The sequence below is a fragment of the Scyliorhinus torazame genome, unplaced genomic scaffold (genome assembly GCF_047496885.1).
Source record: "Scyliorhinus torazame isolate Kashiwa2021f unplaced genomic scaffold, sScyTor2.1 scaffold_39, whole genome shotgun sequence".
NCBI lineage: Eukaryota > Metazoa > Chordata > Chondrichthyes > Carcharhiniformes > Scyliorhinidae > Scyliorhinus > Scyliorhinus torazame.
This window is the reverse complement of record NW_027307766.1, coordinates 632,656-656,786: the sequence shown is the minus strand read 5'-3', so window position 1 is coordinate 656,786 and position 24,131 is coordinate 632,656.

Sequence of the window (24,131 nt, the reverse complement as noted above, 5' to 3'; positions counted from 1 at the left end):
TGTGTTGTTGGGAGGTGAGTGGAGATGCTGAGGATGCGTTTCTGCAGGTTGTGTTATTGGAAGGTGAGTGGAGATGCTGAGGATGGGTTTCTGCAGGTTGTGTTATTGGGAGGTGAGTGAAGATGCTGAGGATGGGGTTCTGCAGGTTGTGTTATTGGAAGGTTAGTGAAGATGCTGAGGATGTGTTTCTGCAGGTTGTGTTATTGGGAGGTGAGTGAAGTTGCTGAGGAAGGGTTTCTGCAGGTTGTGTTATTGGAAGGTGAGTGAAGATGCTGAGGATGGGTTTCTGCAGGTTGTGTTATTGGGAGGTGAGTGTAGATGCTGATGGTGGGTTTCAGCAGGTTGTGTTATTGGGAGGTGAGTGGAGATCCTGAGGATAGGTTTCTGCAGGTTGTGTTATTGGGAGGTGAGTGAAGATGCTGAGGATGGGTTTCTGCAGGTTGTCTTATTGGGAGGTGAGTGGAGATGCTGAGGATGGGTTTCTGCAGGTTGTGTTATTGGGGGGTGAGTGGAGATGCTGAGGATGAGTTACTGCAGGTTGTGTTATTGGGAGGTGAGTGGAGATGCTGAGGATGGGTTTCTGCAGGTTGTGTTATTGGGAGGTGAGTGGAGATGCTGTGGATGGGTTTCTGCAGGTTGTGTTATTGTGAGGTGATTGGAGATGCTGAGGATGGGTTTCTGCAGGTTGTGTTATTGGGAGGTGAGTGGAGACGCTGGGGATGGGTTTCTGCAGGTTGTGTTATTGGAATGTGAGTGGAGATGCTGAGGATGTGTTTCTGCAGGTTGTGTTATTGGGAGGTGAGTGAAGATGCTGAGGATGGGTTTCTGCAGGTTGTGTTATTGGGAGGTGAGTGGAGATACTGAGGATGGGTTTCTGCAGGTTGTGTTATTGGAAGGTTAGTGATGATGCTGAGGATGTGTTTCTGCAGGTTGTGTTATTGGGAGGTGAGTGAAGATGCTGAGGATGGGTTTCTGCAGGTTGTGTTATTGGGAGGTAAGTGAAGATGCTGAGAATGGGTTTCCGCAAGTTGTGTTTTTGGAAGGTTAGGGAAGATGCTGAGGATGGTTTTCTGCAGGTTGTGTTATTGGTACGTGAGTGGAGTTGCTGAGGATGGGTTTCTGCAGGTCGTGTTATTGGGAGGTGAGTGGAGATGCTGACGATGGGTTTCTGCAGGTTGTGTTATTGGGAGGTTAGTGGAGATGCTGAGGATGGGTTTCTGCAGGTTGTGTTATTGGGAGGTGAGTGAAGATGCTGAGGATGGGTTTCTGCAGGTTGTGTTGTTGGGAGGTGAGTGGAGATGCTGAGGATGCGTTTCTGCAGGTTGTGTTATTGGGAGGTGAGTGGAGATGCTGAGGATAGGTTTCTGCAGGTTGTGTTATTGGGAGGTGAGTGAAGATGCTGAGGATGGGTTTCTGCAGGTTGTCTTATTGGGGGGTGAGTGAAGATGCTGAGGATGGGTTTCTGCAGGTTGTGTTATTGGAAGGTGAGTGGAGATGCTGAGGATGCGTTTCTGCAGGTTGTCTTATTGGGGGGTGAGTGAAGATGCTGAGGATGGGTTTCTGCAGGTTGTGTTATTGGAAGGTGAGTGGAGATGCTGAGGATGCGTTTCTGCAGGTTGTGTTATTGGGAGGTGAGTGGAGATGCTGAGGATAGGTTTCTGCAGGTTGTGTTATTGGGAGGTGAGTGAAGATGCTGAGGATGGGTTTCTGCAGGTTGTGTTATTGGGAGGTGAGTGGAAATGCTGAGGATGGGTTTCTGCAGGTTGTGTTATTGGGGGGTGAGTGGAGATGCTGAGGATGAGTTACTGCAGGTTGTGTTATTGGGAGGTGAGTGGAGATGCTGAGGATGGGTTTCTGCAGGTTGTGTTATTGGGAGGTGAGTGGAGATGCTGTGGATGGGTTTCTGCAGGTTGTGTTATTGGGAGGTGAGTGGAGATGCTGAGGATAGGTTTCTGCAGGTTGTGTTATTGGGAGGTGAGGGAAGATGCTGAGGATGGGTTTCTGCAGGTTGTGTTATTGGGAGGTGAGTGGAAATGCTGAGGATGGGTTTCTGCAGGTTGTGTTATTGGGGGGTGAGTGGAGATGCTGAGGATGAGTTACTGCAGGTTGTGTTATTGGGAGGTGAGTGGAGATGCTGAGGATGGGTTTCTGCAGGTTGTGTTATTGGGAGGTGAGTGGAGATGCTGTGGATGGGTTTCTGCAGGTGGTGCTATTGGGAGTTGAGTGGAGATGCTGTGGATGGGTTTCTGCAGGTTGTGTTATTGGGAGGTGAGTGAAGATGCTGAGGATGGGTTTCTGCAGGTTGTGTTACTGGGAGGTGAGTGAAGATGCTGAGGATGGGTTTCTGCAGGTTGTGTTACTGGGAGGTGAGTGGAGATGCTGAGGATGGGTTTCTGCAGGTTGTGTTATTGGGAGGTGAGTGGAGATGCTGTGGATGGGTTTCTGCAGGTTGTGTTATTGGGAGGTGAGTGGAGATGCTGTGGATGGGTTTCTGCAGGTTGTGTTACTGGGAGGTGAGTGAAGATGCTGAGGATGGGTTTCTGCAGGTTGTGTTATTGGGAGGTGAGTGGAGATGCTGTGGATGGGTTTCTGCAGGTTGTGTTACTGGGAGGTGAGTGGAGATGCTGAGGATGGGTTTCTGCAGGTTGTGTTGTTGGGAGGTGAGTGGAGATGCTGAGGATGCGTTTCTGCAGGTTGTGTTATTGGAAGGTGAGTGGAGATGCTGAGGATGGGTTTCTGCAGGTTGTGTTATTGGGAGGTGAGTGAAGATGCTGAGGATGGGTTTCTGCAGGTTGTGTTATTGGAAGGTTAGTGAAGATGCTGAGGATGTGTTTCTGCAGGTTGTGTTATTGGGAGGTGAGTGAAGTTGCTGAGGAAGGGTTTCTGCAGGTTGTGTTATTGGAATGTGAGTGGAGATGCTGAGGATGTGTTTCTGCAGGTTGTGTTATTGGGAGGTGAGTGAAGATGCTGAGGATGGGTTTCTGCAGGTTGTGTTATTGGGAGATGAGTGGAGATACAGAGGATGGGTTTCTGCAGGTTGTGTTATTGGAAGGTTAGTGATGATGCTGAGGATGTGTTTCTGCAGGTTGTGTTATTGGGAGGTGAGTGAAGATGCTGAGGATGGGTTTCTGCAGGTTGTGTTACTGGGAGGTGAGTGGAGATGCTGAGGATGGGTTTCTGCAGGTTGTGTTATTGGGAGGTGAGTGGAGATGCTGTGGATGGGTTTCTGCAGGTTGTGTTATTGGGAGGTGAGTGGAGATGCTGTGGATGGGTTTCTGCAGGTTGTGTTACTGGGAGGTGAGTGAAGATGCTGAGGATGGGTTTCTGCAGGTTGTGTTATTGGGAGGTGAGTGGAGATGCTGTGGATGGGTTTCTGCAGGTTGTGTTACTGGGAGGTGAGTGGAGATGCTGAGGATGGGTTTCTGCAGGTTGTGTTGTTGGGAGGTGAGTGGAGATGCTGAGGATGCGTTTCTGCAGTTTGTGTTATTGGAAGGTGAGTGGAGATGCTGAGGATGGGTTTCTGCAGGTTGTGTTATTGGGAGGTGAGTGAAGATGCTGAGGATGGGTTTCTGCAGGTTGTGTTATTGGAAGGTTAGTGAAGATGCTGAGGATGTGTTTCAGCAGGTTGTGTTATTGGGAGGTGAGTGGAGATGCTGAGGATAGGTTTCTGCAGGTTGTGTTATTGGGAGGTGAGTGAAGATGCTGAGGATGGGTTTCTGCAGGTTGTGTTATTGGGAGGTGAGTGGAGATGCTGAGGATGGGTTTCTGCAGTTTGTGTTATTGGAAGGTTTGGGACGATGCTGAGGATGGTTTTCTGCAGGTTGTGTTATTGGAAGTTTAGTGAAGAGGCTGAGGATGGTTTTCTGCAGGTTGTGTTATTGGAAGTTTAGTGAAGAGGCTGAGGATGGGTTTCTGCAGGTTGTGTTATTGGAAGGTTAGGGAAGATGCTGCGGATGGTTTTCTGCAGATTGTGTTATTGGGAGGTGAGTGAAGATGCTGAGGATGGGTTTCTGCAGGTTGTGTTATTGGGAGGTTAGTGAAGATTCTGAGGATGTGTTCTGGAGGTTGTGTTCCTGGGAGGTGAGTTGAGATGCTGAGGATGGGTTTCTGTAGGTTGTGTTATTGGGAGGTGCGTGAAGATGCTGAGGATGGGTTTCTGCAGGTTGTGTTATTGGGAGGAGAGTGAAGATGCTGAGGATGGGTTTCTGCAGGTTGTGTTATTGGGAGGTGAGTGGAGATGCTGAGGATGTGTTTCTGCAGGTTGTGATATTGGAAGGTGAGTGAAGATGCTGAGGATGGGTTTATGCAGATTGTGTTATTGGGGGGTGAGTGGAGATGCTGAGGATGGGTTTCTGCAGGTTGTGTTATTGGAAGGAGAGTGAAGATGCTGAGAATGCGTTTCTGCAGGTTGTGTTCTTGGGAGATGAGTGGAGATGCTGAGGATGGGTTTCTGCAGGTTGTGTTATTGGAAGGTTAGTGAAGATGCTGAGGATGGGTTTCTGCAGGTTGTGTTATTGGAAGGTAAGTGAAGATGCTGATGATGGGTTTCTGCAGGTTGTGTTATTGGGAGGTGAGTGGAGATGCTGAGGATGGGTTTCTGCAGGTTGTGTTATTGGGAGGTGAGTGAAGATGCTGAGGATGGGTTTCTGCAGGTTGTGTTATTGGAAGGTTAGTGAAGATGCTGAGGATGTGTTTCTGCAGGTTGTGTTATTGGGAGGTGAGTGAAGATGCTGAGGAAGGGTTTCTGCATGTTGTGTTATTGGAAGGTGAGTGAAGATGCTGAGGATGGGTTTCTGCAGGTTGTGTTATTGGGAGGTGAGTGTAGATGCTGATGGTGGGTTTCAGCAGGTTGTGTTATTGGGCGGTCAGGGAAGATGCTGAGGATGGGTTTCTGCAGGTTGTGTTATTGGGAGGTGAGTGAAGATGCTGAGGATGGGTTTCTGCAGGTTGTGTTATTGGGAGGTGAGTGGAGATGCTGAGGATGGGTTTCTGCAGGTTTTGTTATTGGAAGGTTAGTGAATATGTTGTAGATGGGTTTCTGCAGGTTGTGTTATTGGAAGATTAGTTAAGGTGCTGAGGATGGGTTTCTGCAGGTTGTGTTATTGGGAGGTGAGTGGAGATGCTGAGGATGGGTTTCTGCAGGTGGTGCTATTGGGAGTTGAGTGGAGATGCTGTGGATGGGTTTCTGCAGGTTGTGTTATTGGGAGGTGAGTGAAGATGCTGAGGATGGGTTTCTGCAGGTTGTGTTACTGGGAGGTGAGTGGAGATGCTGAGGATGGGTTTCTGCAGGTTGTGTTATTGGGAGGTGAGTGGAGATGCTGTGGATGGGTTTCTGCAGGTTGTGTTATTTGGAGGTGAGTGGAGATGCTGTGGATGGGTTTCTGCAGGTTGTGTTACTGGGAGGTGAGTGAAGATGCTGAGGATGGGTTTCTGCAGGTTGTGTTATTGGGAGGTGAGTGGAGATGCTGTGGATGGGTTTCTGCAGGTTGTGTTACTGGGAGGTGAGTGGAGATGCTGAGGATGGGTTTCTGCAGGTTGTGTTGTTGGGAGGTGAGTGGAGATGCTGAGGATGCGTTTCTGCAGGTTGTGTTATTGGAAGGTGAGTGGAGATGCTGAGGATGGGTTTCTGCAGGTTGTGTTATTGGGAGGTGAGTGAAGATGCTGAGGATGGGTTTCTGCAGGTTGTGTTATTGGAAGGTTAGTGAAGATGCTGAGGATGTGTTTCTGCAGGTTGTGTTATTGGGAGGTGAGTGAAGTTGCTGAGGAAGGGTTTCTGCAGGTTGTGTTATTGGAATGTGAGTGGAGATGCTGAGGATGTGTTTCTGCAGGTTGTGTTATTGGGAGGTGAGTGAAGATGCTGAGGATGGGTTTCTGCAGGTTGTGTTATTGGGAGGTGAGTGGAGATACAGAGGATGGGTTTCTGCAGGTTGTGTTATTGGAAGGTTAGTGATGATGCTGAGGATGTGTTTCTGCAGGTTGTGTTATTGGGAGGTGAGTGAAGATGCTGAGGATGGGTTTCTGCAGGTTGTGTTACTGGGAGGTGAGTGGAGATGCTGAGGATGGGTTTCTGCAGGTTGTGTTATTGGGAGGTGAGTGGAGATGCTGTGGATGGGTTTCTGCAGGTTGTGTTATTGGGAGGTGAGTGGAGATGCTGTGGATGGGTTTCTGCAGGTTGTGTTACTGGGAGGTGAGTGAAGATGCTGAGGATGGGTTTCTGCAGGTTGTGTTATTGGGAGGTGAGTGGAGATGCTGTGGATGGGTTTCTGCAGGTTGTGTTACTGGGAGGTGAGTGGAGATGCTGAGGATGGGTTTCTGCAGGTTGTGTTGTTGGGAGGTGAGTGGAGATGCTGAGGATGCGTTTCTGCAGTTTGTGTTATTGGAAGGAGAGTGGAGATGCTGAGGATGGGTTTCTGCAGGTTGTGTTATTGGGAGGTGAGTGAAGATGCTGAGGATGGGTTTCTGCAGGTTGTGTTATTGGAAGGTTAATGAAGATGCTGAGGATGTGTTTCAGCAGGTTGTGTTATTGGGAGGTGAGTGGAGATGCTGAGGATAGGTTTCTGCAGGTTGTGTTATTGGGAGGTGAGTGAAGATGCTGAGGATGGGTTTCTGCAGGTTGTGTTATTGGGAGGTGAGTTGAGATGCTGAGGATGGGTTTCTGCAGTTTGTGTTATTGGAAGGTTTGGGACGATGCTGAGGATGGTTTTCTGCAGGTTGTGTTATTGGAAGTTTAGTGAAGAGGCTGAGGATGGTTTTCTGCAGGTTGTGTTATTGGAAGTTTAGTGAAGAGGCTGAGGATGGGTTTCTGCAGGTTGTGTTATTGGAAGGTTAGGGAAGATGCTGCGGATGGTTTTCTGCAGATTGTGTTATTGGGAGGTGAGTGAAGATGCTGAGGATGGGTTTCTGCAGGTTGTGTTATTGGGAGGTTAGTGAAGATTCTGAGGATGTGTTCTGCAGGTTGTGTTTCTGGGAGGTGAGTTGAGATGCTGAGGATGGGTTTCTGTAGGTTGTGTTATTGGGAGGTGCGTGAAGATGCTGAGGATGGGTTTCTGCAGGTTGTGTTATTGGGAGGAGAGTGAAGATGCTGAGGATGGGTTTCTGCAGGTTGTGTTATTGGGAGGTGAGTGGAGATGCTGAGGATGTGTTTCTGCAGGTTGTGATATTGGAAGGTGAGTGAAGATGCTGAGGATGGGTTTATGCAGATTGTGTTATTGGGGGGTGAGTGGAGATGCTGAGGATGGGTTTCTGCAGGTTGTGTTATTGGAAGGAGAGTGAAGATGCTGAGAATGCGTTTCTGCAGGTTGTGTTCTTGGGAGATGAGTGGAGATGCTGAGGATGGGTTTCTGCAGGTTGTGTTATTGGAAGGTTAGTGAAGATGCTGAGGATGGGTTTCTGCAGGTTGTGTTATTGGAAGGTAAGTGAAGATGCTGATGATGGGTTTCTGCAGGTTGTGTTATTGGGAGGTGAGTGGAGATGCTGAGGATGGGTTTCTGCAGGTTGTGTTATTGGGAGGTGAGTGAAGATGCTGAGGATGGGTTTCTGCAGGTTGTGTTATTGGAAGGTTAGTGAAGATGCTGAGGATGTGTTTCTGCAGGTTGTGTTATTGGGAGGTGAGTGAAGATGCTGAGGAAGGGTTTCTGCATGTTGTGTTATTGGAAGGTGAGTGAAGATGCTGAGGATGGGTTTCTGCAGGTTGTGTTATTGGGAGGTGAGTGTAGATGGTGATGATGGGTTTCAGCAGGTTGTGTTATTGGGCGGTCAGGGAAGATGCTGAGGATGGGTTTCTGCAGGTTGTGTTATTGGGAGGTGAGTGAAGATGCTGAGGATGGGTTTCTGCAGGTTGTGTTATTGGGAGGTGAGTGGAGATGCTGAGGATGGGTTTCTGCAGGTTTTGTTATTGGAAGGTTAGTGAATATGTTGTAGATGGGTTTCTGCAGGTTGTGTTATTGGAAGATTAGTTAAGGTGCTGAGGATGGGTTTCTGCGGGTTGTGTTATTGGGAGGTGAGTGGAGATGCTGAGGATGGGTTTCTGCAGGTGGTGCTATTGGGAGTTGAGTGGAGATGCTGTGGATGGGTTTCTGCAGGTTGTGTTATTGGGAGGTGAGTGAAGATGCTGAGGATGGGTTTCTGCAGGTTGTGTTACTGGGAGGTGAGTGAAGATGCTGAGGATGGGTTTCTGCAGGTTGTGTTACTGGGAGGTGAGTGGAGATGCTGAGGATGGGTTTCTGCAGGTTGTGTTATTGGGAGGTGAGTGGAGATGCTGTGGATGGGTTTCTGCATGTTGTGTTATTGGGAGGTGAGTGGAGATGCTGTGGATGGGTTTCTGCAGGTTGTGTTACTGGGAGGTGAGTGAAGATGCTGAGGATGGGTTTCTGCAGGTTGTGTTATTGGGAGGTGAGTGGAGATGCTGTGGATGGGTTTCTGCAGGTTGTGTTACTGGGAGGTGAGTGGAGATGCTGAGGATGGGTTTCTGCAGGTTGTGTTGTTGGGAGGTGAGTGGAGATGCTGAGGATGCGTTTCTGCAGGTTGTGTTATTGGAAGGTGAGTGGAGATGCTGAGGATGGGTTTCTGCAGGTTGTGTTATTGGGAGGTGAGTGAAGATGCTGAGGATGGGGTTCTGCAGGTTGTGTTATTGGAAGGTTAGTGAAGATGCTGAGGATGTGTTTCTGCAGGTTGTGTTATTGGGAGGTGAGTGAAGTTGCTGAGGAAGGGTTTCTGCAGGTTGTGTTATTGGAAGGTGAGTGAAGATGCTGAGGATGGGTTTCTGCAGGTTGTGTTATTGGGAGGTGAGTGTAGATGCTGATGGTGGGTTTCAGCAGGTGGTGTTATTGGGAGGTGAGTGGAGATCCTGAGGATAGGTTTCTGCAGGTTGTGTTATTGGGAGGTGAGTGAAGATGCTGAGGATGGGTTTCTGCAGGTTGTCTTATTGGGAGGTGAGTGGAGATGCTGAGGATGGGTTTCTGCAGGTTGTGTTATTGGGGGGTGAGTGGAGATGCTGAGGATGAGTTACTGCAGGTTGTGTTATTGGGAGGTGAGTGGAGATGCTGAGGATGGGTTTCTGCAGGTTGTGTTATTGGGAGGTGAGTGGAGATGCTGTGGATGGGTTTCTGCAGGTTGTGTTATTGTGAGGTGATTGGAGATGCTGAGGATGGGTTTCTGCAGGTTGTGTTATTGGGAGGTGAGTGGAGACGCTGGGGATGGGTTTCTGCAGGTTGTGTTATTGGAATGTGAGTGGAGATGCTGAGGATGTGTTTCTGCAGGTTGTGTTATTGGGAGGTGAGTGAAGATGCTGAGGATGGGTTTCTGCAGGTTGTGTTATTGGGAGGTGAGTGGAGATACTGAGGATGGGTTTCTGCAGGTTGTGTTATTGGAAGGTTAGTGATGATGCTGAGGATGTGTTTCTGCAGGTTGTGTTATTGGGAGGTGAGTGAAGATGCTGAGGATGGGTTTCTGCAGGTTGTGTTATTGGGAGGTAAGTGAAGATGCTGAGAATGGGTTTCCGCAAGTTGTGTTTTTGGAAGGTTAGGGAAGATGCTGAGGATGGTTTTCTGCAGGTTGTGTTATTGGTACGTGAGTGGAGTTGCTGAGGATGGGTTTCTGCAGGTCGTGTTATTGGGAGGTGAGTGGAGATGCTGACGATGGGTTTCTGCAGGTTGTGTTATTGGGAGGTTAGTGGAGATGCTGAGGATGGGTTTCTGCAGGTTGTGTTATTGGGAGGTGAGTGAAGATGCTGAGGATGGGTTTCTGCAGGTTGTGTTGTTGGGAGGTGAGTGGAGATGCTGAGGATGCGTTTCTGCAGGTTGTGTTATTGGGAGGTGAGTGGAGATGCTGAGGATAGGTTTCTGCAGGTTGTGTTATTGGGAGGTGAGTGAAGATGCTGAGGATGGGTTTCTGCAGGTTGTCTTATTGGGGGGTGAGTGAAGATGCTGAGGATGGGTTTCTGCAGGTTGTGTTATTGGAAGGTGAGTGGAGATGCTGAGGATGCGTTTCTGCAGGTTGTCTTATTGGGGGGTGAGTGAAGATGCTGAGGATGGGTTTCTGCAGGTTGTGTTATTGGAAGGTGAGTGGAGATGCTGAGGATGCGTTTCTGCAGGTTGTGTTATTGGGAGGTGAGTGGAGATGCTGAGGATAGGTTTCTGCAGGTTGTGTTATTGGGAGGTGAGTGAAGATGCTGAGGATGGGTTTCTGCAGGTTGTGTTATTGGGAGGTGAGTGGAAATGCTGAGGATGGGTTTCTGCAGGTTGTGTTATTGGGGGGTGAGTGGAGATGCTGAGGATGAGTTACTGCAGGTTGTGTTATTGGGAGGTGAGTGGAGATGCTGAGGATGGGTTTCTGCAGGTTGTGTTATTGGGAGGTGAGTGGAGATGCTGTGGATGGGTTTCTGCAGGTTGTGTTATTGGGAGGTGAGTGGAGATGCTGAGGATAGGTTTCTGCAGGTTGTGTTATTGGGAGGTGAGGGAAGATGCTGAGGATGGGTTTCTGCAGGTTGTGTTATTGGGAGGTGAGTGGAAATGCTGAGGATGGGTTTCTGCAGGTTGTGTTATTGGGGGGTGAGTGGAGATGCTGAGGATGAGTTACTGCAGGTTGTGTTATTGGGAGGTGAGTGGAGATGCTGAGGATGGGTTTCTGCAGGTTGTGTTATTGGGAGGTGAGTGGAGATGCTGTGGATGGGTTTCTGCAGGTTGTGTTATTGTGAGGTGATTGGAGATGCTGAGGATGGGTTTCTGCAGGTTGTGTTATTGGGAGGTGAGTGGAGACGCTGGGGATGGGTTTCTGCAGGTTGTGTTATTGGAATGTGAGTGGAGATGCTGAGGATGTGTTTCTGCAGGTTGTGTTATTGGGAGGTGAGTGAAGATGCTGAGGATGGGTTTCTGCAGGTTGTGTTATTGGGAGGTGAGTGGAGATACTGAGGATGGGTTACTGCAGGTTGTGTTATTGGAAGGTTAGTGATGATGCTGAGGATGTGTTTCTGCAGGTTGTGTTATTGGGAGGTGAGTGAAGATGCTGAGGATGGGTTTCTGCAGGTTGTGTTATTGGGAGGTGAGTGAAGATGCTGAGAATGGGTTTCCGCAATTTGTGTTTTTGGAAGGTTAGGGAAGATGCTGAGGATGGTTTTCTGCAGGTTGTGTTATTGGTACGTGAGTGGAGTTGCTGAGGATGGGTTTCTGCAGGTCGTGTTATTGGGAGGTGAGTGGATATGCTGACGATGGGTTTCTGCAGGTTGCGGTATTGGGAGGTGAGTGGAGATGCTGACGATGGGTTTCTGCAGGTTGTGTTATTGGGAGGTTAGTGGAGATGCTGAGGATGGGTTTCTGCAGGTTGTGTTATTGGGAGGTGAGTGAAGATGCTGAGGATGGGTTTCTGCAGGTTGTGTTATTGGGAGTTGAGTGGAGATGCTGAGGATGCGTTTCTGCAGGTTGTGTTATTGGGAGGTGAGTGGAGATGCTGAGGATGCGTTTCTGCAGGTTGTGTTATTAGGAGGTGAGTGGAGATGCTGAGGATGGGTTTCTGCAGGTTGTGTTATTGGAAGGTGAGTGGAGATGCTGAGGATGGGTTTCTGCAGGTTGTGTTACTGGGAGGTGAGTGGAGATGCTGAGGATGGGTTTCAGCAGTTTGTGTTATTGGAAGGTTAGGGACGATGCTGAGGATGGTTCTCTGCAGGTTGTGTTATTGGAAGTTTAGTGAAGAGGCTGACGATGGTTTTCAGCAGGTTGTGTTATTGGAAGTTTAGTGAAGAGGCTGAGGATGGGTTTCTGCAGGTTGTGTTATTGGAAGGTTAGGGAAGATGCTGATGATGGTTTTCTGCAGATTGTGTTATTGGGAGGTGAGTGAAGATGCTGAGGATGGGTTTCTGCAGGTTGTGTTATTGGGAGGTTAGTGAAGATTCTGAGGATGGGTTCTGCAGGTTGTGTTCTGGGAGCTGAGTTGAGATGCTGAGGATGGGTTTCTGCAGGTTGTGTTATTGGGAGGTGAGTGAAGATGCTGAGGATGGGTTTCTGCAGGTTGTGTTATTGGGAGGTGAGTAAAGATGCTGAGGATGGGTTTCTGCAGGTTGTGTTATTGGGAGGTGAGTGGAGATGCTGAGGATGGGTTTCTGCAGGTTGTGATATTGGAAGGTGAGTGAAGATGCTGAGGATGGGTTTATGCAGATTGTGTTATTGGGGGGTGAGTGGAGATGCTGAGGATGGGTTTCTGCAGGTTGTGTTATTGGAAGGAGAGTGAAGATGCTGAGAATGCGTTTCTGCAGGTTGTGTTCTTGGGAGGTGAGTGGAGATGCTGAGGATGGGTTTCTGTAGGTTGTGTTATTGGAAGGAGAGTGAAGATGCTGAGAATGCGTTTCTGCAGGTTGTGTTCTTGGGAGGTGAGTGGAGATGCTGAGGATGGGTTTCTGTAGGTTGTGTTATTGGGAGGTGAGTGGAGATGCTGAGGATGGGTTTCTGCAGGTTGTGTTATTGGAAGGTTAGTGAAGATGCTGAGGATGGGTTTCTGCAGGTTGTGTTATTGGAAGGTTAGTGAAGATGCTGATGATGGTTTTCTGCAGGTTGTGTTATTGGGAGGTGAGTGGAGATGCTGAGGATGGGTTTCTGCAGGTTGTGTTATTGGGAGGTGAGTGAAGATGCTGAGGATGGGTTTCTGCAGGTTGTGTTATTGGAAGGTTAGTGAAGATGCTGAGGATGTGTTTCTGCAAGTTGTGTTATTGGGAGGAGAGTGTAGATGCTGATGATGGGTTTCAGCAGGTTGTGTTATTGGGAGGTGAGTGGAGATGCTGAGGATGGGTTTCTGAAGGTTGTGTTATTGGGAGGTGACCGGAGATGATGAGGATGGGTTTCTGCAGGTTGTGTTATTAGGAGGTGAGTGGAGATGCTGAGGATGGGTTTCTGCAGGTTGTGTCATTGGAAGGTCAGTAGAGATGCTGAGAATGGGGTTCTGCAGGTTGTGTAATTGGGAGATGAGTGGAGTTGCTGAGGATGGGTTTCTGCAGGTTGTGTTATTGGGAGGTGAGTGGAGATGCTGAGGATGGGTTTCTGCAGGTTGTGTCATTGGAAGGTCATTAGAGATGCTGAGAATGGGGTTCTGCAGGTTATGTAATTGGGAGATGAGTGAAGATGCTAAGGATGCGTTTCTGCAGGTTGTGTTCTTGGGAGGTGAGTGGAGATGCTGAGGATGGGTTTCTGCAGGTTGTGGTATTGGGAGGTCAGTGGAGATGCTGAGGATGGATTTCTGTAGGTTGTGTTATTGGAATGTGAGTGGAGATGCTGAGGATGGGTTTCTACAGGTTGTGTTATTGGGAGGTTAGGGGAGATGCTGAGGATGGGTTTCTGCAGGTTGTGTTATTGGGAGATGAGTGAGGATTCTGAGGATGCGTTTCTGCAGGTTGTGTTATTGGGAGGTGAGTGGAAATGCTGAGGATGGGTTTCTGCAGATTGAGTTATTGGAAGGATAGTGGAGATGCGGAGGCTGGGTTTCTGCAGGTTGTGTTATTGGGAGGTGAGTGAAGATGCTGAGGATGGGTTTCTGCAGGTTGTGTTATTGGGAGGTGAGTGAAGATGCTGAGGATGGGTTTCTGCAGGTTGTGGTATTGGGAGGTTAGTGAAGATGCTGAGGATGGGTTTCTGCAGGTTGTGATATTGGGAGGTTAGTGGAGATGCTGAGGATGGGTTTCTGCAGGTTGTGTTATTGGGAGGAGAGTGGAGATGCTGAGGATGGGTTTCTGCAGGTTGTGTTATTGGGAGGTGAGTGGAGATGCTGAGGATGGCTTTCTGCAGGTTTTGTTATTGGAAGGTTAGTGAATATGTTGTAGATGGGTTTCTGCAGGTTGTGTTATTGGAAGATTAGTTAAGGTGCTGAGGATAGGTTTCTGCAGGTTGTGTTAGTGGGAGGTGAGTGGAGATGCTGAGGATGGGTTTCTGCAGGTGGTGCTATTGGGAGTTGGGTGGAGATGCTGTGGATGGGTTTCTGCAGGTTGTGTTATTGGGAGGTGAGTGAAGATGCTGAGAATGGGTTTCTGCAGGTTGTGTTACTGGGAGGTGAGTGAAGATGCTGAGGATGGGTTTCTGCAGGTTGTGTTATTGGGAGGTGAGTGGAGATGCTGTGGAAGGGTTTCTGCAGGTTGTGTTACTGGGAGGTGAGTGGAGATGCTGAGGATGGGTTTCTGCAGGTTGTGTTGTTGGGTGGTGAGTGGAGATGCTGAGGATGGGTTCTGCAGGTTGTGTTATTGGAAGGTGAGTGAAGATGCTGAGGATGGGTTTCTGCAGGTTGTGTTATTGGGAGGTGAGTGGAGATGCTGAGAATGCGTTTCTGCAGGTTGTGTTATTGGAAGGTGAGTGGAGATGCTGAGGATGCGTGTCTGCAGGTTGTGTTATTGGGAGGTGAGTGAAGATGCTGAGGATGGGTTTCTGCAGGTGGTGCTATTGGGAGTTGACTGGAGATGCTGAGGATGGGTTTCTGCAGGTTGTGTTATTGGGAGGTGAGTGGAGATGCTGAGGATGGGTTTCTGCAGTTTGTGTTATTGGAAGTTTAGTCAAGAGGCTGAGGATGGTTTTCTGCAGGTTGTGTTATTGGAAGTTTAGTGAAGAGGCTGAGGATGGGTTTCTGCAGGTTGTGTTATTGGAAGGATAGGGAAGATGCTGAGGATGGTTTTCTGCAGATTGTGTTATTGGGAGGTGAGTGAAGATGCTGAGGATGGGTTTCTGCAGGTTGTGTTATTGGGAGGTTAGTGAAGATTCTGAGGATGGGTTCTGCAGGTTGTGTTTCTGGGAGGTGAGTTGAGATGCTGAGGATGGGTTTCTGCAGGTTGTGTTATTGGGAGGTGAGTGAAGATGCTGAGGATGGGTTTCTGCAGGTTGTGTTATTGGGAGGTGAGTGAAGATGCTGAGGATGGGTTTCTGCAGGTTGTGTTATTGGGAGGTGAGTGGAGATGCTGAGGATGGGTTTATGCAGATTGTGTTATTGGGGGGTGAGTGGGGATGCTGAGGATGGGTTTCTGCAGGTTGTGTTATTGGAAGGAGAGTGAAGATGCTGAGAATGCGTTTCTGCAGGTTGTGTTCTTGGGAGGTGAGTGGAGATGATGAGGATGGGTTTCTGCAGGTTGTGTTATTGGGAGGTGAGTGGAGATGCTGAGGATGGGTTTCTGCAGGTTGTGTTATTGGAAGGTTAGTGAAGATGCTGAGGATGGGTTTCTGCAGGTTGTGTTATTGGAAGGTAAGTGAAGATTCTGATGGTGGGTTTCTGCAGGTTGTGTTATTGGGAGGTGAGTGGAGATGCTGAGGATGGGTTTCTGCAGGTTGTGTTATTGGGAGGTGAGTGAAGATGCTAAGGATGTGTTTCTGCAGGTTGTGTTATTGGAAGGTTAGTGAAGATGCTGAGGATGTGTTTCTGCAGGTTGTGTTATTGGGAGGTGAGTGAAGATGCTGAGGAAGGGTTTCTGCAGGTTGTGTTATTGGGAGGTGAGTGTAGATGCTGAGGATGGGTTTCTGCAGGTTGTGTTAATGGGAGGTGAGAGGAGATGCTGAGGATGGGTTTCTGCAGGTTGTGTTATTGGGAGGTGAGTGGAGATGCTGAGAATGGGTTTCTGCAGGTTGTGTTATTTGGAGGTGACTGAAGATGCTGAGGATAGGTTTCTGCAGGTTGTGTTATTGGGAGGTGAGTGGAGATGCTGAGGATGGGTTTCTGCAGGTTGTGTTATTGGGAGGTGAGTGGAGATGCTGAGAATGGGTTTCTGCAGGTTGTGTTATTTGGAGGTGACTGAAGATGCTGAGGATAGGCTTCTGCAGGTTGTGTTATTGGGAGGTGAGTGGAGATGCTGAGGATGGGTTTCTGCAGGTTGTGTTATTGGGAGGTGAGTGTAGATGCTGAGGATGGGTTTCTGCAGGTTGTGTTATTGGGAGGTGAGTGAAGATGCTGAGGATGGGTTTCTGAAGGTTGTGTTATTGGGAGGTGAGCGGAGATGATGAGGATGGGTTTCTGCAGGTTGTGTCATTGGAAGGTCAGTAGAGATGCTGAGAATGGGGTTCTGCAGGTTGTGTAATTGGGAGATGAGTGGAGATGCTGAGGATGGGTTTCTGCAGGTTGTGTTATTGGGAGGTGAGTGGAGATGCTGAGGATGGGTTTCTGCAGGTTGTGTAATTGGGAGATGAGTGGAGATGCTGAGAATGGGGTTCTGCAGGTTGTGTAATTGGGAGATGAGTGAAGATGCTGAGGATGCGTTTCTGCAGGTTGTGGTCTTGGGAGGTGAGTGGAGATGCTGAGGATGGGTTTCTGCAGGTTGTGGTATTGGGAGGTCAGTGGAGATGCTGAGGATGGATTTCTGTAGGTTGTGTTATTGGAATGTGAGTGGAGATGCTGAGGATGGGTTTCTGCAGGTTGTGTTATTGGGAGGTTAGGGAAGATGCTGAGGATTGCTTTCTGCAGGTTGTGTTATTGGGAGGTGAGTGGAGATGCTGAGGATAGGTTTCTGCAGGTTGTGTTATTGGGAGGTGAGTGGAGATGCTGAGGATGGGTTTCTGCAGGTTGTGTTATTGGGAGGTGAGTGGAGATGCTGAGGATGGGTTTCTGCAGGTTGTGTTATTGGGAGATGAGTGACGATTCTGAGGATGGGTTTCTGCAGGTTGTGTTATTGGGAGGTGAGTGAAGATGCTGAGGATGGGTTTCTGCAGGTTGTGTTATTGGGAGGTGAGTGGAGATGCTGAGGATGGGTTTCTGCAGATTGAGTTATTGGAAGGATAGTGGAGATGCGGAGGATGGGTTTCTGCAGGTTGTGTTATTGGGAGGTGAGTGAAGATGCTGAGGATGGGTTTCTGCAGGTTGTGGTATTGGGAGGTTAGTGAAGATGCTGAGGATGGGTTTCTGCAGGTTGTGATATTGGGAGGTTAGTGGAGATGCTGAGGATGGGTTTCTGCAGGTTGTGTTATTGGGAGGTGAGTGGAGATACTGAGGATGGGTTTCTGCAGGTTGTGTTATTGGGAGGTGAGTGGAGATGCTGAGGATGGGTTTCTGCAGGTTTTGTTATTGGAAGGTTAGTGAATATGTTGTAGATGGGTTTCTGCAGGTTGTGTTATTGGAAGATTAGTTAAGGTGCTGAGGATGGGTTTCTGCAGGTTGTGTTATTGGGAGGTGAGTGGAGATGCTGAGGATGGGTTTCTGCAGGTGGTGCTATTGAGAGTTGAGTGGAGATGCTGTGGATGGGTTTCTGCAGGTTGTGTTATTGGGAGGTGAGTGAAGATGCTGAGGATGGGTTTCTGCAGCTTGTGTTACTGGGAGGCGAGTGAAGATGCTGAGGATGGGTTTCTGCAGGTTGTGTTACTGGGAGGTGAGTGGAGTTGCTGAGGATGGGTTTCTGCAGGTTGTGTTATTGGGAGGTGAGTGGAGATGCTGTGGATGGGTTTCTGCAGGTTGTGTTATTGGGAGGTGAGTGGAGATGCTGTGGATGGGTTTCTGCAGGTTGTGTTACTGGGAGGTGAGTGAAGATGCTGAGGATGGGTTTCTGCAGGTTGTGTTATTGGGAGGTGAGTGGAGATGCTGTGGATGGGTTTCTGCAGGTTGTGTTACTGGGAGGTGAGTGGAGATGCTGAGGATGGGTTTCTGCAGGTTCTGTTATTGGGAGGCGAGTGGAGATGCTGAGGATGGGTTTCTGCAGGTTGTGTTACTGGGAGGTGAGTGGAGATGCTGAGGATGGGTTTCTGCAGGTTGTGTTATTGGGAGGTGAGTGGAGATGCTGAGGATGGGTTTCTGCAGGTTGTGTAATTGGAAGGTGAGTGGAGATGCTGAGGATGGGTTTCTGCAGGTTGTGTTACTGGGAGTTGAGTGGAGATGCTGAGGATGGGTTTCTGCAGGTTGTGCTATTGGTAGGTGAGTGGAGATGCTGAGGATGGGTTCTGCAGGTTGTGTTATTGGGAGGTGAGTGGAGATGCTGAGGATGGGTTTCTGCAGGTTGTGTTGTTGGGAGGTGAGTGAAGATGCTGAGGATGGGTTTCTGCAGGTTTTGGTATTGGGAGGTGAGTGGAGATGCTGAGGATGGGTTTCTGCAGGTTGTGCTATTGGGAGTTGAGTGGAGATGCTGAGGATGGGTTTCTGCAGGTTGTGTTGTTGGGAGGTGAGTGAAGATGCTGAGGATGGGTTTCTGCAGGTTTTGGTACTGGGAGGTGAGTGGAGATGCTGAGGATGGGTTTCTGCAGGTTGTGTAATTGGAAGGTGAGTGGAGATGCTGAGGATGGGTTTCTGCAGGTTGTGTTGTTGGGAGGTGAGTGAAGATGCTGAGGATGTGTTTCTGCAGGTTTTGGTATTGGGAGGTGAGTGGAGATGCTGAGGATGGGTTTCTGCAGGTTGTGTAATTGGAAGGTGAGTGGAGATGCTGAGGATGGGTTTCTGCAGGTTGTGTTATTGGGAGGTGAGTGGAGATGCTGAGGATCGGTGTCTGCAGGTTGTGCTATTGGTAGGTGAGTGGAGATGCTGAGGGTCGGTTCTGCAGGTTGTGTTATTGGGAGGAGAGTGGAGATGCTGAGGATGGGTTTCTGCAGGTTGTGTTGTTGGGAGGTGAGTAAAGATGCTGAGGATGGGTTTCTGCAGGTTTTGGTATTGGGAGGTGAGTGGAGATGCTGAGGATGGGTTTCTGCAGGTTGTGCTATTGGGAGTTGAGTGGAGATGGTGTGGATGGGTTTCTGCAGGTTGTGTTATTGGGAGGTGAGTTAAGATGCTGAGGATGGGTTTCTGCAGGTTGTGTAATTGGGAGGTGAGTGGAGATGCTGAGGATGGGTTTCTGCAGGTTCTGTTATTGGGAGGTGAGTGGAGGTGCTGAGGGTGGGTTTCTGCAGGTTGTGTTATTGGGAGGTGGGTGAAGATGCTGAGGATGGGTTTCTGCAGGTCGTGTTATTGGGAGGTGAGTGGAGATGCTGAGGATGGGTTTCTGCAGGTTGTGTTATTGGGAGGTGAGTGAAGATGCTGAGGATGGTTTTCTGCAGGTTGTGTGATTGGGAGGTTAGTGAAGATGCTGAGGATGGGTTTCTGCAGGTTGTGTTATTGGGAGGTGAGTGGAGATGCTGAGGATGGGTTTCTGCAGGTTGTGTAATTGGAATGTGAGTGGAGATGCTGAGGATGGGTTTCTGCAGGTTGTGTTACTGGGAGGTGAGTGGAGATGCTGAGGATGGGTTTCTGCAGGTTGTGCTATTGGTAGGTGAGTGGAGATGCTGAGGATGGGTTCTGCAGGTTGTGTTATTGGAGGTGAGTGGAGATGCTGAGGATGGGTTTCTGCAGGTTGTGTTGTTGGGAGGTGAGTGAAGATGCTGAGGATGGGTTTCTGCAGGTTTTGGTATTGGGAGGTGAGTGGAGATGCTGAGGATGGGTTTCTGCAGGTTGTGCTATTGGGAGTTGAGTGGAGATGCTGAGGATGGGTTTCTGCAGGTTGTGTTGTTGGGAGGTGAGTGAAGATGCTGAGGATGGGTTTCTGCAGGTTTTGGTATTGGGAGGTGAGTGGAGATGCTGAGGATGGGTTTCTGCAGGTTGTGTAATTGGAAGGTGAGTGGAGATGCTGAGGATGGGTTTCTGCAGGTTGTGTTGTTGGGAGGTGAGTGAAGATGCTGAGGATGGGTTTCTGCAGGTTTTGGTATTGGGAGGTGAGTGGAGATGCTGAGGATGGGTTTCTGCAGGTTGTGTAATTGGAAGGTGAGTGGAGATGCTGAGGATGGGTTTCTGCAGGTTGTGTTATTGGGAGGTGAGTGGAGATGCTGAGGATGGGTGTCTGCAGGTTGTGCTATTGGTAGGTGAGTGGAGATGCTGAGGGTCGGTTCTGCAGGTTGTGTTATTGGGAGGTGAGTGGAGATGCTGAGGATGGGTTTCTGCAGGTTGTGTTGTTGGGAGGTGAGTAAAGATGCTGAGGATGGGTTTCTGCAGGTTTTGGTATTGGGAGGTGAGTGGAGATGCTGAGGATGGGTTTCTGCAGGTTGTGCTATTGGGAGTTGAGTGGAGATGCTGTGGATGGGTTTCTGCAGGTTGTGTTATTGGGAGGTGAGTTAAGATGCTGAGGATGGGTTTCTGCAGGTTGTGTAATTGGGAGGTGAGTGGAGATGCTGAGGATGGGTTTCTGCAGGTTCTGTTATTGGGAGGTGAGTGGTGATGCTGAGGATGGGTTTCATCAGGTTGTGTTATTGGGAGGTGAGTGAAGATGCTGAGGATGGGTTTCTGCAGGTTGTGTTATTGGGAGGTGAGTGGAGGTGCTGAGGGTGGGTTTCTGCAGGTTGTGTTATTGGGAGGTGGGTGAAGATGCTGAGGATGGGTTTCTGCAGGTCGTGTTATTGGGAGGTGAGTGGAGATGCTGAGGATGGGTTTCTGCAGGTTGTGTTATTGGGAGGTGAGTGAAGATGCTGAGGATGGTTTTCTGCAGGTTGTGTGATTGGGAGGTTAGTGAAGATGCTGAGGATGGGTTTCTGCAGGTTGTGTTATTGGGAGGTGAGTGGTGATGCTGAGGATGGGTTTCTGCAGGTTGTGTTATTGGGAGGTGGGTGAAGATGCTGAGGATGGGTTTCTGCAGGTTGTGTTATTGGGAGGTGAGTGAAGATGCTGAGGATGGGTTTCTGCAGGTTGTGTTACTGGGAGGTGAGTGGAGATACTGAGGATGGGTTTCTGCAGGTTGTGTTATTGGGAGGTGGGTGAAGATGCTGAGGATGGGTTTCTGCAGGTTGTGTCATTGGAAGGTGAGTGGAGATGCTGAGGATGGGTTCCTGCAGGTTGTGTTATTGGAAGGTTAGTGGAGATGCTGTGGATGGGTTCCTGCAGGTTGTGTTATTGGAAGGTTAGTGGAGATGCTGAGGATGGGTTTCTGCAGGTTGTGTTATTGGGAGGTTAGTGAAGATGCTGAGGATGGGTTTCTGCAGGTTGTGTTATTGGGAGGTGAGTGGTGATGCTGAGGATGGGTTTCTGCAGGTTGTGTTATTGGGAGGTGAGTGAAGATGCTGAGGATGGGTTTCTGAAGGTTGTGTTATTGGGAGGTGAGTGAAGATGCTGAGGATGGGTTTCTGCAGGTTGTGTTATTGGGAGGTGAGTGAAGATGCTGAGGATGGGTTCCTGCAGGTTGTGTTATTGGAAGGTTAGTGGAGATGCTGAGGATGGGTTTCTGCAGGTTGTGTTATTGGGAGGTGAGTGAAGATGCTGAGGATGGATTTCTGCAGGTTGTGTTATTGGAAGGTGAGTGGAGATGCTGAGGATGGGTTTCTGCAGGTTGTGTTATTGGGAGGTTAGTGAAGACGCTGAGGATGGGTTTCTGCAGGTTGTGTTATTGGGAGGTGAGTGGAGATGCTGAGGATGGTTTTCTGCAGATTGTGTTATTGGAAGGTTAGTGATGATGCTGAGGATGGGTTTCTGCAGGTTGTGTAATTGGAAGGTGAGTGGAGATGCTGAGGATGGGTTTCTGCAGGTTGTGTTATTGGGAGGTGAGTGGAGATGCTGAGGATGGGTGTCTGCAGGTTGTGCTATTGGTAGGTGAGTGGAGATGCTGAGGGTCGGTTCTGCAGGTTGTGTTATTGGGAGGTGAGTGGAGATGCTGTGGATGGGTTTCTGCAGGTTGTGTTATTGGGAGGTGAGTTAAGATGCTGAGGATGGGTTTCTGCAGGTTGTGTAATTGGGAGGTGAGTGGAGATGCTGAGGATGGGTTTCTGCAGGTTGTGCTATTGGTAGGTGAGTGGAGATGCTGAGGGTCGGTTCTGCAGGTTGTGTTATTGGGAGGTGAGTGGAGATGCTGAGGATGGGTTTCTGCAGGTTGTGTTGTTGGGAGGTGAGTGGAGATGCTGTGGATGGGTTTCTGCAGGTTGTGTTACTGGGAGGTGAGTGAAGATGCTGAGGATGGGTTTCTGCAGGTTGTGTTATTGGGAGGTGAGTGGAGATGCTGTGGATGGGTTTCTGCAGGTTGTGTTACTGGGAGGTGAGTGGAGATGCTGAGGATGGGTTTCTGCAGGTTCTGTTATTGGGAGGCGAGTGGAGATGCTGAGGATGGGTTTCTGCAGGTTGTGTTACTGGGAGGTGAGTGGAGATGCTGAGGATGGGTTTCTGCAGGTTGTGTTATTGGGAGGTGAGTGGAGATGCTGAGGATGGGTTTCTGCAGGTTGTGTAATTGGAAGGTGAGTGGAGATGCTGAGGATGGGTTTCTGCAGGTTGTGTTACTGGGAGGTGAGTGGAGATGCTGAGGATGGGTTTCTGCAGGTTGTGCTATTGGTAGGTGAGTGGAGATGCTGAGGATGGGTTCTGCAGGTTGTGTTATTGGGAGGTGAGTGGAGATGCTGAGGATGGGTTTCTGCAGGTTGTGTTGTTGGGAGGTGAGTGAAGATGCTGAGGATGGGTTTCTGCAGGTTTTGGTATTGGGAGGTGAGTGGAGATGCTGAGGATGGGTTTCTGCAGGTTGTGCTATTGGGAGTTGAGTGGAGATGCTGAGGATGGGTTTCTGCAGGTTGTGTTGTTGGGAGGTGAGTGAAGATGCTGAGGATGGGTTTCTGCAGGTTTTGGTATTGGGAGGTGAGTGGAGATGCTGAGGATGGGTTTCTGCAGGTTGTGTAATTGGAAGGTGAGTGGAGATGCTGAGGATGGGTTTCTGCAGGTTGTGTTGTTGGGAGGTGAGTGAAGATGCTGAGGATGGGTTTCTGCAGGTTTTGGTATTGGGAGGTGAGTGGAGATGCTGAGGATGGGTTTCTGCAGGTTGTGTAATTGGAAGGTGAGTGGAGATGCTGAGGATGGGTTTCTGCAGGTTGTGTTATTGGGAGGTGAGTGGAGATGCTGAGGATGGGTGTCTGCAGGTTGTGCTATTGGTAGGTGAGTGGAGATGCTGAGGGTCGGTTCTGCAGGTTGTGTTATTGGGAGGTGAGTGGAGATGCTGAGGATGGATTTCTGCAGGTTGTGTTGTTGGGAGGTGAGTAAAGATGCTGAGGATGGGTTTCTGGATGTTTTGGTATTGGGAGGTGAGTGGAGATGCTGAGGATGGGTTTCTGCAGGTTGTGCTATTGGGAGTTGAGTGGAGATGCTGTGGATGGGTTTCTGCAGGTTGTGTTATTGGGAGGTGAGTTAAGATGCTGAGGATGGGTTTCTGCAGGTTGTGTAATTGGGAGGTGAGTGGAGATGCTGAGGATGGGTTTCTGCAGGTTCTGTTATTGGGAGGTGAGTGGTGATGCTGAGGATGGGTTTCATCAGGTTGTGTTATTGGGAGGTGAGTGAAGATGCTGAGGATGGGTTTCTGCAGGTTGTGTTATTGGGAGGTGAGTGGAGGTGCTGAGGGTGGGTTTCTGCAGGTTGTGTTATTGGGAGGTGGGTGAAGATGCTGAGGATGGGTTTCTGCAGGTCGTGTTATTGGGAGGTGAGTGGAGATGCTGAGGATGGGTTTCTGCAGGTTGTGTTATTGGGAGGTGAGTGAAGATGCTGAGGATGGTTTTCTGCAGGTTGTGTGATTGGGAGGTTAGTGAAGATGCTGAGGATGGGTTTCTGCAGGTTGTGTGATTGGGAGGTTAGTGAAGATGCTGAGGATGGGTTTCTGCAGGTTGTGTTACTGGGAGGTGAGTGGAGATACTGAGGATGGGTTTCTGCAGGTTGTGTTATTGGGAGGTGGGTGAAGATGCTGAGGATGGGTTTCTGCAGGTTGTGTCATTGGAAGGTGAGTGGAGATGCTGAGGATGGGTTCCTGCAGGTTGTGTTATTGGAAGGTTAGTGGAGATGCTGTGGATGGGTTCCTGCAGGTTGTGTTATTGGAAGGTTAGTGGAGATGCTGAGGATGGGTTTCTGCAGGTTGTGTTATTGGGAGGTTAGTGAAGATGCTGAGGATGGGTTTCTGCAGGTTGTGTTATTGGGAGGTGAGTGGTGATGCTGAGGATGGGTTTCTGCAGGTTGTGTTATTGGGAGGTGAGTGAAGATGCTGAGGATGGGTTTCTGAAGGTTGTGTTATTGGGAGGTGAGTGAAGATGCTGAGGATGGGTTTCTGCAGGTTGTGTTATTGGGAGGTGAGTGAAGATGCTGAGGATGGGTTCCTGCAGGTTGTGTTATTGGAAGGTTAGTGGAGATGCTGAGGATGGGTTTCTGCAGGTTGTGTTATTGGGAGGTGAGTGAAGATGCTGAGGATGGGTTTCTGCAGGTTGTGTTATTGGAAGGTGAGTGGAGATGCTGAGGATGGG